The sequence below is a fragment of the Triticum aestivum genome, chromosome 4B (assembly GCF_018294505.1).
Source record: "Triticum aestivum cultivar Chinese Spring chromosome 4B, IWGSC CS RefSeq v2.1, whole genome shotgun sequence".
NCBI lineage: Eukaryota > Viridiplantae > Streptophyta > Magnoliopsida > Poales > Poaceae > Triticum > Triticum aestivum.
This window is the reverse complement of record NC_057804.1, coordinates 138,022,362-138,035,261: the sequence shown is the minus strand read 5'-3', so window position 1 is coordinate 138,035,261 and position 12,900 is coordinate 138,022,362.

Genomic DNA, 12,900 nt, shown 5'->3' with positions numbered 1-12,900 from the left:
TCAATAGTATGTCATCCACATATAGTATGAGAAAAGCTACAGAGCTCCCACACACTTTCTTGTAAATACAGGCTTCTCCATAAATCTGTATAAACCCAAATGCTTTGATCATTTCATCAAAGCGAATGTTCCAACTCCGACATGCTTGCACCAGCCCATAGATGGAGCGCTGGAGCTTGCATACCTTGTCAGCATTCTTAGGATCGACAAAACCTTCCGGTTGCATCATATACAATTCTTCCTTAAGGAAACCATTAAGGAATGCCGTTTTGACGTCCATTTGCCAGATCTCATAATCATGGAATGCGGCAATTGCTAACATGATTCGGACGGACTTCAGCTTTGCTACGGGTGAGAAGTCTCATCCTAGTCAACTCCTTGAACTTGTCGATAACCCTTAGCGACAACCCGAGCCTTATAAACAGTCACATTACCATCCGCATCACACTTCTTCTTAAAGATCCACTTATTTTCTATGGCTCGTCGATCATCGGGCAAGTCCACCAAAGTCCATACTTTGTTCTCATACATGGATCCTATCTCGGATTTCATGGCTTCAAGCCATTTGTTGGAATCCGGGCCCGCCATTGCTTCTTCATAGTTCGAAGGTTCACCGTTGTCTAACAACATGATTTCCAGGATAGGATTGTTGTGCCACTCTGGTGCGGAACGTGTCCTCGTGGACCTACGAAGCTCAGTAGCAACTTGATCTGAAGTTTCATGATCATCGTCATTAACTTCCTCTCTAGTCGGTGGAGGCACCACACAAACATCTTCCTGAGTTGCGCTACTTTCCAGTTCAAGAGGGGGTACCTCCTCAAGTTCTACTTTCCTCCCACTTACTTCTTTCGAGAGAAACTCTTCCTCCAAAAAGGATCCATTCTTGGCAACAAAGATCTTGCCCTCAGATCTAAGGTAGAAGGTATACCCAATAGTTTCCTTAGGGTATCCTATGAAGACGCATTTTTCCGATTTGGGTTCGAGCTTTTCAGGTTGAAGTTTCTTGACATAAGCATCGCATCCCCAAACTTTCAGAAACGACAGGTAGGTTTCTTCCCAAACCATAATTCATACATTGTCATCTCAACGGATTTAGAAGGTGCACTATTTAAAGTGAATGCGGCATTCTCTAAAGCATAACCCAAAAATGATAGTGGTAGATCAGTAAGAGATATCATAGATCGCACCATATCCAATAGAGTGCGATTACGACATTCGTACACACCATTTCACTGAGGTGTTCCAGGTGGCGTGAGTTGTGAAACAATTCCACATTTCCTTAAGTGCGTGCCAAACTCGTGAATCAAATATTCTCCTCCACGATCTAATCGTAAGAACTTTATTTTCCTGTCATGTTGATTCTCTACCTCGCTCTAAAATTCCTCAAACTTTTCAAAGGTCTCAGACTTGTGTTTCATTAAGTAGACATACCCATATCTATTTAAGTCATCAGTGAGGGTGAGAACATAACGATAGCCACTGCGAGCCTCAACGCTCATTGGACCGCATACATCAGTATGTATTATTTCCAACAAGTTGGTTACTCGCTCCATTGTTCCGGAGAACGGAGTCTTGGTCATTTTGCCCATGAGGCATGGTTCGCACATGTCAAATGATTCATAATCAAGAGATTTCAAAAGTAAATCTACGTGGAGTTTCTTCATGCGTTTGACACCAATGTCACCAAGGCGGCAGTGCCACAAGTATGTGGGACTATCATTATCAACCTTAAATCTTTTGGCATTCACACTATGAATATGTGTAACGTCACGTTCGAGATTCAATAAAAATAAACCATTGACCAGCGGGGCATGACCATAAAACATATCTCTTATATAAATAGAACAACCATTATTCTCGGATTTAAATGAGTAGCCATCTCGCATCAAACGAGATCCAGATACAATATTCATGCACAAAGCTGGTACTAAATAACAGTTATTGAGGTTTAAAACTAATCCCGAAGGTAGATGTAGAGGTAGCGTGCCGACGGTGATCACATCGGCCTTGGAACCATTCCTTAAGTGCATCATCACCTCGACCTTCGCCAGTATCCACTTATTCCGCAACTCCTGTTTTGAGTTACAAATGTGAGTAACCGCACCGGTATCAAATACCCAGGAGCTACTACGAGCATTGGTAAGGTACACATCAATAACATGTATATCATATATACCTTTGGTGTTGCCAGCCTTCTTATCTGCTAAGTACTTGGGGCAGTTCCGCTTCCAATAACCATTTCACTTGCAATAAAACACTCAGTCTCGGGCTTGGGTCCATTCTTTGGCTTCTTCCCGACAACTGACTTAATGGGTGCGGCAACGCCCTTTCCGTCCTTCTTGAAGTTCTTCTTTCCCTTGTCTTTCTTGAAACTAGTGGTCTTATTCACCATCAACACTGGATGTTCCTTTTTGATCTCCACCTTCGCTGATTTCAACATCGAATATAACTCGGGAATGGACTTCTCCATTCCTTGCATATTGTAGTTCATCACAAAGCTCTTGTAGCTAGGTGGAAGTGACTAGAGGATTCTGTTAATGACCGAGTCATCTAGAAGTTTAACTCCCAGCTGAGACAAGCAGCTGTGCAACCCAGACATTTTGAGTATATGCTCGCTGATAGAACTGTTTTCCTCCATCTTACAACTGTAGAACTTGTCGGAGACTTCATATCTCTTGACCCGGGCATGAGCTTGGAAAACCATTTTCAGCTCTTGGAACATCTCATATGCTCCGTGTTGCTCAAAACACTTTTGGAGCCCCGATTCTAAGTTGTAAAGCATGCCGCACTGAACCAGGAAGTAATCATCACTACGCGACTGCCAGGCATTCATAACATCCTGAGTTGCTGGGAAAATGGGTGCGTCACCTAGCGGTGCTTCAAGGACATATGCTTTCTTGGCAGCTATGAGGATGATCCTCACGTTACGGACCCAGTCCGTATAATTTCTTCCATCGTCCTTCAACTTGGTTTTCTCTAGGAACGCATTGAAGTTGAGGGAAACATTAGCGTGGGCCATTGGACCTATAGGATAGATTGTAAAGGCAATTTTATACTAAGTTCATGATAATTAAGTTCATCTAATCAAACTAAATGAACTCCCACTCACATAGACAACCCTCTAGTCATCTAAGTGATACATGATCTGAATCGACTAGGCCGTGTGCGATCATCACGTGAGATGGACTAGTCTCCAACGGTCAACATCTCCATGTTGATCGCATCTACCATACGACTCATGTTCGACCTTTTGGTCTCTCGTGTTCCGAGGCCATGTATGTACATGCTAGGCTCATCAAGTCAACCTAAGTGTTACGTATGTGTAAATCTGGCTTACACCCATTGTATGCGAACGTTAGAATCTATCAAACCCGATCATCACGTGGTGCTTCGAAACAACGAACCTTCGCAATGGTGCACGGTTAGGGGGAACACATTTCTTGAATTTTAGTGAGGGATCATCTTATTTATTCTACCGTCATTCTAAGCAAATAAAATGTAAACATGATAAACATCACATGCAAATCATAAAGTGACATGATATGGCCAATATCATCTTGCACTTTTGAGCTCCATCTTCGAGGCGCAGCACGATCACCATCGTCACCAGCATGACACCATGATCTCCATCATCGTGTCTTCATGAAGTTGTCTCACTAACTATTACTTCTACTACTATGGCTAACGGTTAGCAATAAAGTAAAGTAATTACATGGCGCTTATATTGATTCGCAGGTCATACAATAAATTAAGACAACTCCTATGGATCCTGTCGGTTGTCATACTCATTGACATGCAAGTCGTGATTTCTATTACAAGAACATGATCAATGTCATACATCACATATATAATTCATCACATCCTTTTGGCCATATCACATCACATAGCATACCCTGCGACAAGTTAGACGTCCTCTAATTGTTGTTGCATGTTTTACGTGGCTGCTATGGGTTTCTAGCAAGAACAATTCTTACCTACGCAAAAGCCACAATGGTGATATGCCACTTTCTATTTACCCTTCATAAGGACCCTCTTCATCGAATACGATCCGACTAAAGTGGGAGAGACATGCACCTGCTAGCCACCTTATGCAACGAGTGCATGTCAGTCGGTGGAACCTGTCTCACGTAAGCATACGTGTAAGGTCGGCCTAGGCAGCTTCATCCCACAATGTCACCGAATCAAGATAGGACTAGTAACGGTAAGCAAATTGACCAAATCATCGCCCATAACTACTTGTCTTCTACTCGTGCATAGAATCTATGCATAGACCTAGCTCATGATGCCACTATAGGGTAACGCAGTAATAATTCAAAAAAATTCCTACGTGTCACCAAGATCAATCTAGGAGATGCTAGCAACGAGAGAGAGGGAGTGCATCTTCATACCCTTGAAGATCGCTAAGCGGAAGCGTTACAAGAACGGGGTTGATGGAGTCGTACTCGCGGCGATTCAAATCACGGAAGATCCGATCCAAGCGCCGAACAGAAGGCGCTTCCGCGTTCAACACAAGTACAGCCTGGGGACGTCTCCTCCTTCTAGATCCAGCAAGGTGAAAGGAGAAGTTGAGGGAGAACTCCGGCAGCACGACGGCGTGGTGGTGGAGCTCGTGGTTCTCCGGTAGAGCTTCGCCAAGCTCAACGGAGGAGGAGGAGGAGGTGTAGGAGGGGGAGGGCTGCACCAGGTGCTGAGGTGCCACTGCCCTCCCACCCCCCTCTATTTATAGGGTGAAGGGGAGAGGGGGTCGGGCCCCCTAGATGCATCTAGAGGGGGCGGCCAAGGGGGGAGACTTGCCTCCCAAGCAGGTGGCAGGCGCCCCCATTCCTTAGGGTTTCCAACCCTAGGCGCATTAGGCCCTTGGGAGGGGCGCACCAACCCACAAGGGGGCTGGTTCCCACCCATATTCAGCCCACTTGGCCCCCCGGGGTAAGTGGCTCCACCCGGTGGACCCCGCCCGGTACAATACCGATAACCCCGAAACCTTTCAGCGACTAAAACTGGACTTCCCATATATAAATCTTTGCCTCTGGACCATTCCGGAACTCCTCGTGACGTCCGGGATCTCATCTGGGACTCCAAACAACTTTCGGTATCCATATGCAATTTCCCATTACAACTCTAGCGTCACCGAACCTTAAGTGCGTAGACCCTACGGGTTCGGGAACCATGCAGACATGACCGAGACATCTCTCCGGTCAATAACCAATAGTGGGATCTGGATACCCATATTGGCTCCCACATGTTCCACGATGATATCATCGGATGAACCATGATGTCTGGGATTCAATCAATCCCGTATGCAATTCCCTTTGTCTATCGCTATGTTACTTGCCCGAGATTCGATCATCGGTATCCTCGTACCTCGTTCAATTTCATTACGGGCAAGTCTCTTTACTCGTTTCATAATGCATGATCCCGTGGCTAACTCCTTAGTCACATTGAGCTCATTATGAGATGCATTACCGAGTGGGCCCAGAGATACCTCTCCGTCATACGGAGTGACAAATCCCAGTCTTGATTCGTGCCAACACAACAAACACTTTCGGAGATACCTGTAGTGCACCTTTATGGTCACCTAGTTACGTTGTGACGTTTGATACACCCAACGCATTCCTACAGCATCCGGGAGTTGCACAATCTCATGGTTTAAGGAAAGATACTTGACATTAGAAAAGCTCTAGCAAACGAACTAGACGATCTTGTGCTATGCTTAGGATTGGGTCTTGTCCATCACACCATTCTCCTAATGATGTGATCTTGTTATCAGTGACATGCAATGTCTATGGTTAGGAAACCATAACCATCTATTGATCAATGAGCTAGTCAACTAGAGGCTCACTAGGGACATGCTATGGTCTATTTATTCACACATGTATTACGGTTTCCGATTAATACAATTATAGCATGAACAATAGACAATTATCATGAACAAGGAAATATAATAATAACCATTTTATTATTGCCTCTAGGTCATATTTCCCACACAGTTTCCTTTTCTTCATTGGTCTTATTAGACATGCAGAAAGCAATGTTTCCCTTCACAACATCATGCATAGACAAGGAGGCCCATAAATTGCCTCCATACAAGATTATGATCATGGAAGCTAAGCATACTCTATATTAGTACACACAAGAGCAGTGTGTTTAAGCTTTCTATTATGGACAATAATTCTTACAACTCTACAAAACCTCAGATAAAAAATAAATACTTATGTAATTAGACACAAAATAAAGAGGGGCCTTACTGCCTTAGGATTTTTACTTCGTATGAATGAATGCCATAACAGATCCTCCAATTTACCCTGCATGAGCATTTTCCGAGACTGGTCATAGAATGGGAACTCCCAAATATCTAATAATCTCAAAATTTACCACAATAAATCGACCAATAAGCATCAACGACCCCCAAATCATACCTATCAAAACAGAGCTCAGCGGTGGTCTGTTGCCGTGTTCATGGCCATGGGTAGAGGAAGAGCAGCCGTGCTCGTGCTGGTACCCTCGCCGCCGTCCCCTAGGCGGATTACCGCGGCCCGCTTCCGCCTAGTCGTCGCTCCAGTCCTCTTCGAAGGGCATCTCCTTGTGGTAGATGCAGCACTTTACACGTGCTCTTATGGCTGAGGAATTGGTTGTCGACGGTCCCCTCCTTCCAGGACACTTCTTTTTCACCGCGCTTCAGCCGCAGAACCAACGTCCTGGTGGCGGCAGAGCAGTCAGGGGGGCGGAGGAGGAAGGAGAGGGGTCGGTCATTATGGTAACGGATCCGGATGACGACGACGGAGATAACCCATGGTCGGCGTGGGGAGGGCCGTGAAGGAGGTCGTCAGGGCAGCGTACAGGGGATGAAGCGGCTGTTGGACGAGCATGTGCGGGCAAGCGCGGCGGCGAGGTGGTGCCGAGGATGGCGAGCGGTGGCTGATGAGCCGAGGGGCGGGATGGGAATAGAGCCGACACTAACCCTACGAGTTCAAGGTAGAGGGATGTGTTGCGTGTGTGTTATGGGCTTTGCGGGGCTTGGCCCATGTGCCGCTCCGCAGGACGAGCGACGAGGGAGGGAACCAAACGAAACAAAACTACAACCAAACGGACCATCGCGATCGCGGGGTGGCATTGGTGCAGCGTCTAGGGTTTGCAAGGGACAAGGTGATGATGTGTGCGTAGCGTCAGTTGGGTTAGAGCAAAGGAAACGTCAAATAAGTGTGCCTAGTGCTGGATCGAAGGAGCTAAGTAAGATCAGTGGGAAAAGTAAAATCGGTAAGAGAGGTGATCTGATTGGAAGGTGATCTCATGTATATGGTATTATTTTTGAATTCTTAATTACCAAATGTTTACATGATTAAATTCAATCGACAGCTACCAAAGCAATCACGAATAAATGGAAAGAGGATCGGACACAATTCAGTTTTAATTGCGAAGAATAAAAAAATTAACGTGGGAGAGATGGTGGGCGGGGGGATGAAACAAACCAGACAAAAAAACGGGACAAAAGTGGTGGGACGAAAAAGAGTCGTGACGCGATCCTACTAACTCACACATTAGGAGTAGGGATGTGTAAAACTTGCAGCTACTTGGAAGCTACCTGCTGGATGGATCCCGCATGGGGCGTTAGAGAACACACACACATTAATCGGCCAAGGACTTCGTATTTTAGAAAATTGGAATTCATGTGATTAGAGGGCACACGACCACCACCGGCTAATTGGTACGGTGTTGGGTTGTGGGCAAAGTTGGTGGTGGAGTTTCGAGTTGGCCGGAGTCAGCATTATTATTTATTTATTGTTTTTCTTATCTTTTTCGGCCTTTGCATGATTGTCTCTTTTCAAATCATGGTTTTCGACCTTGTTTCCCTCATAAATAGGGTCATTTATATTTTGTTTTCTTCTTAAAGAATTGGGCAGAGCTCGTGCCTTTCTCCCATAAAAAAATTCCCCAAATAGTATGAAGCCGACTTATGGCCGTGATTTCATTGTCTTTTTCTGGAAGCCTGGGGATTCCACTTTTGGGCGGGTCTAGCGGCTACTAAGAAGTATTTTTTCTGCTATGGATCCTTCACAATCAAGGACGGTCGAAAATTAGATTCTAGGAGGACAAGTGGCTAGAAAATGCCACACTATTTGGGGGAAATGCACACTCCGGAGACAATATCCAGCTCTGTACAATATTGTGCGTCACAAGGTGATACTATCGCCACGGTAATGGAATCATTTCCGCAATGTGACGTTCAAAAGATACTTAATTGGACCCAAACTCCAATCATGGAACATCCTGCTCCAGCAGTTGTTCACGGTGCAATTTGTCACATGGGTCTGATGTATTTCGTTGGAACCTACATGAGATGGTCAATTCTCAGTGGAGTCCATGTACAGAGCTTTGCTCCAATCTGATGTGCCAGTTGATAATAACAAGAAGATCTGAAAGATGAAGATGCCTCCTAAGAATAAAATCTTTGCATGGTATCTTCGTCACGGAGTCATTCTTACTAAGGCCCAGTTCTTTGCCAGATTCTCCCAGAATCTGACCCCTACTCAGATTCTCCGAGAATCTTTGAGCCCCATTTGTTTTGCAATCATATCTAGTTAGGGTCTAATTAGTTAGGATTGTAAAACAAATGGGGGTCAAAGATTCTAGGAGAAGCTAGAGAGGGGCAGATTCTGGGAGAATCCTGCAAAAGAACTGGGTCTACAGATAACCTTATTAAGAGAAATTGGCATGGAAGTCCGCATTATGTTTTTTGTCACCATGATGAGACAATAAAATATTTATTCTTCTAATGCAAATTGGCTCGTTCTATATGGTCAGTCATCCAAATAGCTTCTGGCTTGTATCCTCCTTGTAGTATTGCTAATGTATTTGGCAACTGATTATATGGGATTGATCACAGGTTTAGAACTTTTCTCAGGATGAGAGCGCTTGTCATTATTTGGTCGCTTTGGCCATGTAGAAATGATAAGGTTTTTTATGGTAAAAGTATTTCTCTGATGCAGTTTATCTACAGATGTACCGGGACTCTTCGTTTATGATCCTCTCTATAACGCGTGGAGAATCGTGACCTATTTACGAAGGTGTGCACGATTGAAGGCTATGGCAAGGATATTTTTACCCAACATGGGACCCATCCTCCCCCCCCCCCCCTCGCTTTAGGCGTTATATAGATATTTTCGTATTTTCTTTTTTTTTGTTAGAGGATCTTATTTGATTGTGTGCATCTTAATTATGCAGAGGCCGGATGTAACACTTAAATTTTTTAAGTAATAAAGCACTCATTTAAAAAAACACTTAAGTAAAATACAACTAGTAAGAAAGGGGGGGGGGAATCTTATGAGACCGGTTCTCATTTTCCATCGTGTGAGACCCTATCCAGATGAGGACACGTGTTTAGCACACCAAAGACATCCCCTGGCCGAGCAATCTATTTCATGAAATTCTGACTATCTGCATCTTTTATCTCCTTAATAAAAATTAGGATCCAGCTTGATTTAGCAACGCTACAAAGTCAAAGCCATGAGTAGAACCAATCTCTCGACTATAGCATTCACGTTCTCTGTTCTCTTCCAAAACTACACCATCGGAGGCTATTCACTGCTAGTTTTTTCATATAGGAGTACTAGTTGTCGTTGAACAAGAATTCCAGCCGGGTTGCCGGCCGCCGAGGCCTCGATTCAACTTGTTCTCGTGGAAGAAATTAACATCCCTGATTTGGCGAAGAGGACTGGTCCTGTGGATCGCCTCCAAAAAATCGTTGTGGCCATGGCCGGCCGCCGCTGGCCGATGGGAATTTGGCGGAGACATGAACCTGGAGAAGAAATGCTTTGAGATGGGTGCTAAACACGTGTCATCCTTTGGATTGGGTCTCACGAGATGGACTATGAGACCTGGTCTCATAGGATTTTTTTTTCCTGGGCCGACCCAATTAAATCTTTTTTCCACCGGATTTCGGGAACATTTGCAATGAATGTACTGACGGTTTTTGGAGCCTTTTTTCTTCTGCTTTTCTCCCATAATGGTTTTTGCCTGTTTTCTCATTTCGTTTTTCCTTTTTTGTCTTTCTTACTTTTTTTTGGTTTTAGTTTTCTTTTCGTTTTCATAAAATTCGTGACCCTTTTTCACAAATCTGTGGATTTTTTTAAATTTATTTACACTTCAAGTTTTGGTGATTTGTTTTCCAAATTTCATGATCTTTTTTAAAATTAAGATTGTTTTTTCAAATCTCTAATTCTTTCCAAAATCTATAGTCTTCTTTTGCAAAATTCAAGAACGATTTTCTAATTTGTGAACTTTCAAAACTGTGATCTTTTTGCGAATTCATAAACTTTTTTGAAATTCATTACATTTTCAAAATCACGATCTTTTTTCAAATTCGTAAGCTTTTCTAAGTTTTGTGACAAAAATCAAATTCATGAACTTTGTTCATTCTTTTGCTCTTTTGCATTTTATTTTTTCCTGTGTTAAAAGTCAACAGTTGACCAACTATCTGGTCAACCGCCGACCGGAGAACAGTTGACCGACCAAATCGTAAGCTTTTCTAAGTTTTGTGACAAAAATCAAATTCATGAACTTTGTTCATTCTTTTCAAAATCACGATCTTTTTTCAAATTCGTAAGCTTTTCTAAGTTTTGTGACAAAAATCAATTTCATGAACTTTATTCATTCTTTTGCTCTTTTGCATTTTATTTTTTCCTGTGTTAAAAGTCAACAGTTGACCATCTATCTGGTCAACCGCCGACCGGAGAACAGTTGACCGACCAAATCGAGTGCGCCAGCGCCGCGCAAGCGAACTAGTGCCCGCTGGATGGGCCGGCCCACGATGGGCTAACGCGAAAAATGAACGCCAAAAAAAATACTTCGCCACTTGGATTCGATCTCGCGTGCTCGCGCTTGTATAGGGAGAGGCTAGCCACCAGACTAGCTAACTGTTAGTCAGTATTTGTAGCGCGAACGGTTTAAAGAATTGAAACGTAGCAGTGCTATTTATTACCCATTACACTGTAGCATTTATATTTTCCCATTATTTGAAAACATGTTCACATATTACAGATGAAGTTCAAGAGCATGCAAAAAATGTTCGCGTGATAAAAAATTTAGTTCACCAAAATGAAAAGGTGCATGTATTAAAAAAATATTAGGAATTCAAAAGAAGTTCATTGATTTAAAAAAAAACATTCATCGAATTTGAAAAAAGTTCATCGAATATAGGAAAACTTCATCGATTTTCAAAAAAAGTTCATTGATTTCTAAAAAAGTTCATCGATTTCCAAAAAAAGTTCATCAAATTTGATAATAAGTTCCTCAATTATAAAAAAAAGGTTCATCAATTTGAAAAAAAGTTCACGAGTTTCAAAAAATTCTGTTCATGGATTTAGAAAATAACTTCATCTATTTGAAGAAAAACAATTGCAAATTAGGAAAAAGAAAGTAGAAAAGGATAGAGAAAAAAAAGAAAAAAGAGGAATAAAGAAATAGGTGAAAACAAGTAATTTATGACAGCAAGTGATGTGGTCGAGTTGCTTGTGCGTCGTTCACTGTTAACCCGCGACGTGGGTTCGAATCCTACCTGGCGAAGCTTTTTTTGCTGTTTATCTTCAGTTTACAAAACAGGAAAATAATGAACTATGGGGCGGCCCGACTGAGACGCGGGAGTGGCTGCTGCAGGCGCCGGTTAGGGAAAACAGTACAAACCAGCGCCTGCAGCGCCAACTAGGAAATGCCCTCATTATATGTGGCATCCTGATACGAGCACTAGCACACACGCAAGTTGGCCCGCCCATCATACATTTTCTCAGCCATTTTAGGAAGGATTGGTAAGCTTCTTAGCCTTTTTCTGAGTGTTAATATTGCCGCTTTATTTAATCGACGAAGTTTAGAATCTCATCCGAAATAACATCCAGAATGCAATTTGGAGGAACACCTAACCAGACCTTACAAAGTTCTTTCCCTACCCCCTTAGCTAGCTTATGCGCAGCAATATTAGCAGAACGCCTAACCCGAGACACTTTGAAATCAGAAAAAGAGTGAACATAGCCTTTCTTTCTGCTGGTTTTCATGCATTCTTTTTTTGTGGTTTGTCTACTATTATTTTTCCTTATGAACAGTTTTTATTTTTATGAATGCTTTTTTAGAATTTTGGATTCTTTCTAAATTCTTGAACATTTAAAAAATAATAATATTCTGTATGTGGCTCTTAATTACTGAATAACTTTTTAAAATACTTTTTTGAACCCACCAATATTTTTGGAATCTCATGAGAATTTTTAAAATTATGTGAATATGTTTGTAACTAAAGAACATTTTTGGAATCCAAAAACAAATTTTTATTCGTGAACATTTTTCACAAACAATTTTTGAATTTGCGAACATTTTTTTTGTATTCATGATTTTTTTTCAAATTAAAAATAAGCTAAATGTATATAAGAACAAAAAAAACTTTAGTTGTGTTTTTATCTGGTTATCAACTCTAACAATAAGTTTTTTGCCTGGTATCCCCCTTTTTTTATCTATCTCGACCTACGCAAGTGCATGCACCCCACCAGGCGTATTACTGGAGGCGGACCACTTGAGTCATAGGGGACGGGGCGAAGCACACTCGTCAGAGCATCTCCAGCCACGCCCCAACCATGCCCTTTTTTTGGCGCTGACGCCCAAAAAACGGCCCAGTTGCGTCCCCAGGAGCACATTTTTCGCCGGAAACTGGAGCCGGCGGACCCAGGACGAACCCGGTGCGCTTGGGGCGCCCGGTGGCACCGGGGAGAACGATTTTGACGCGAAATGGAGTGGGTTCACCGAGTCAGCGACTCGCATCCTTGGTCGTCCTCATCGCCTTGGTTCCCGCGGGAATCAATGCCAAGACTGCCGCGCCGGTCAGCCTTCCATTGATGCCTCATGGGCGGCGCAGTGAAGGCGCCA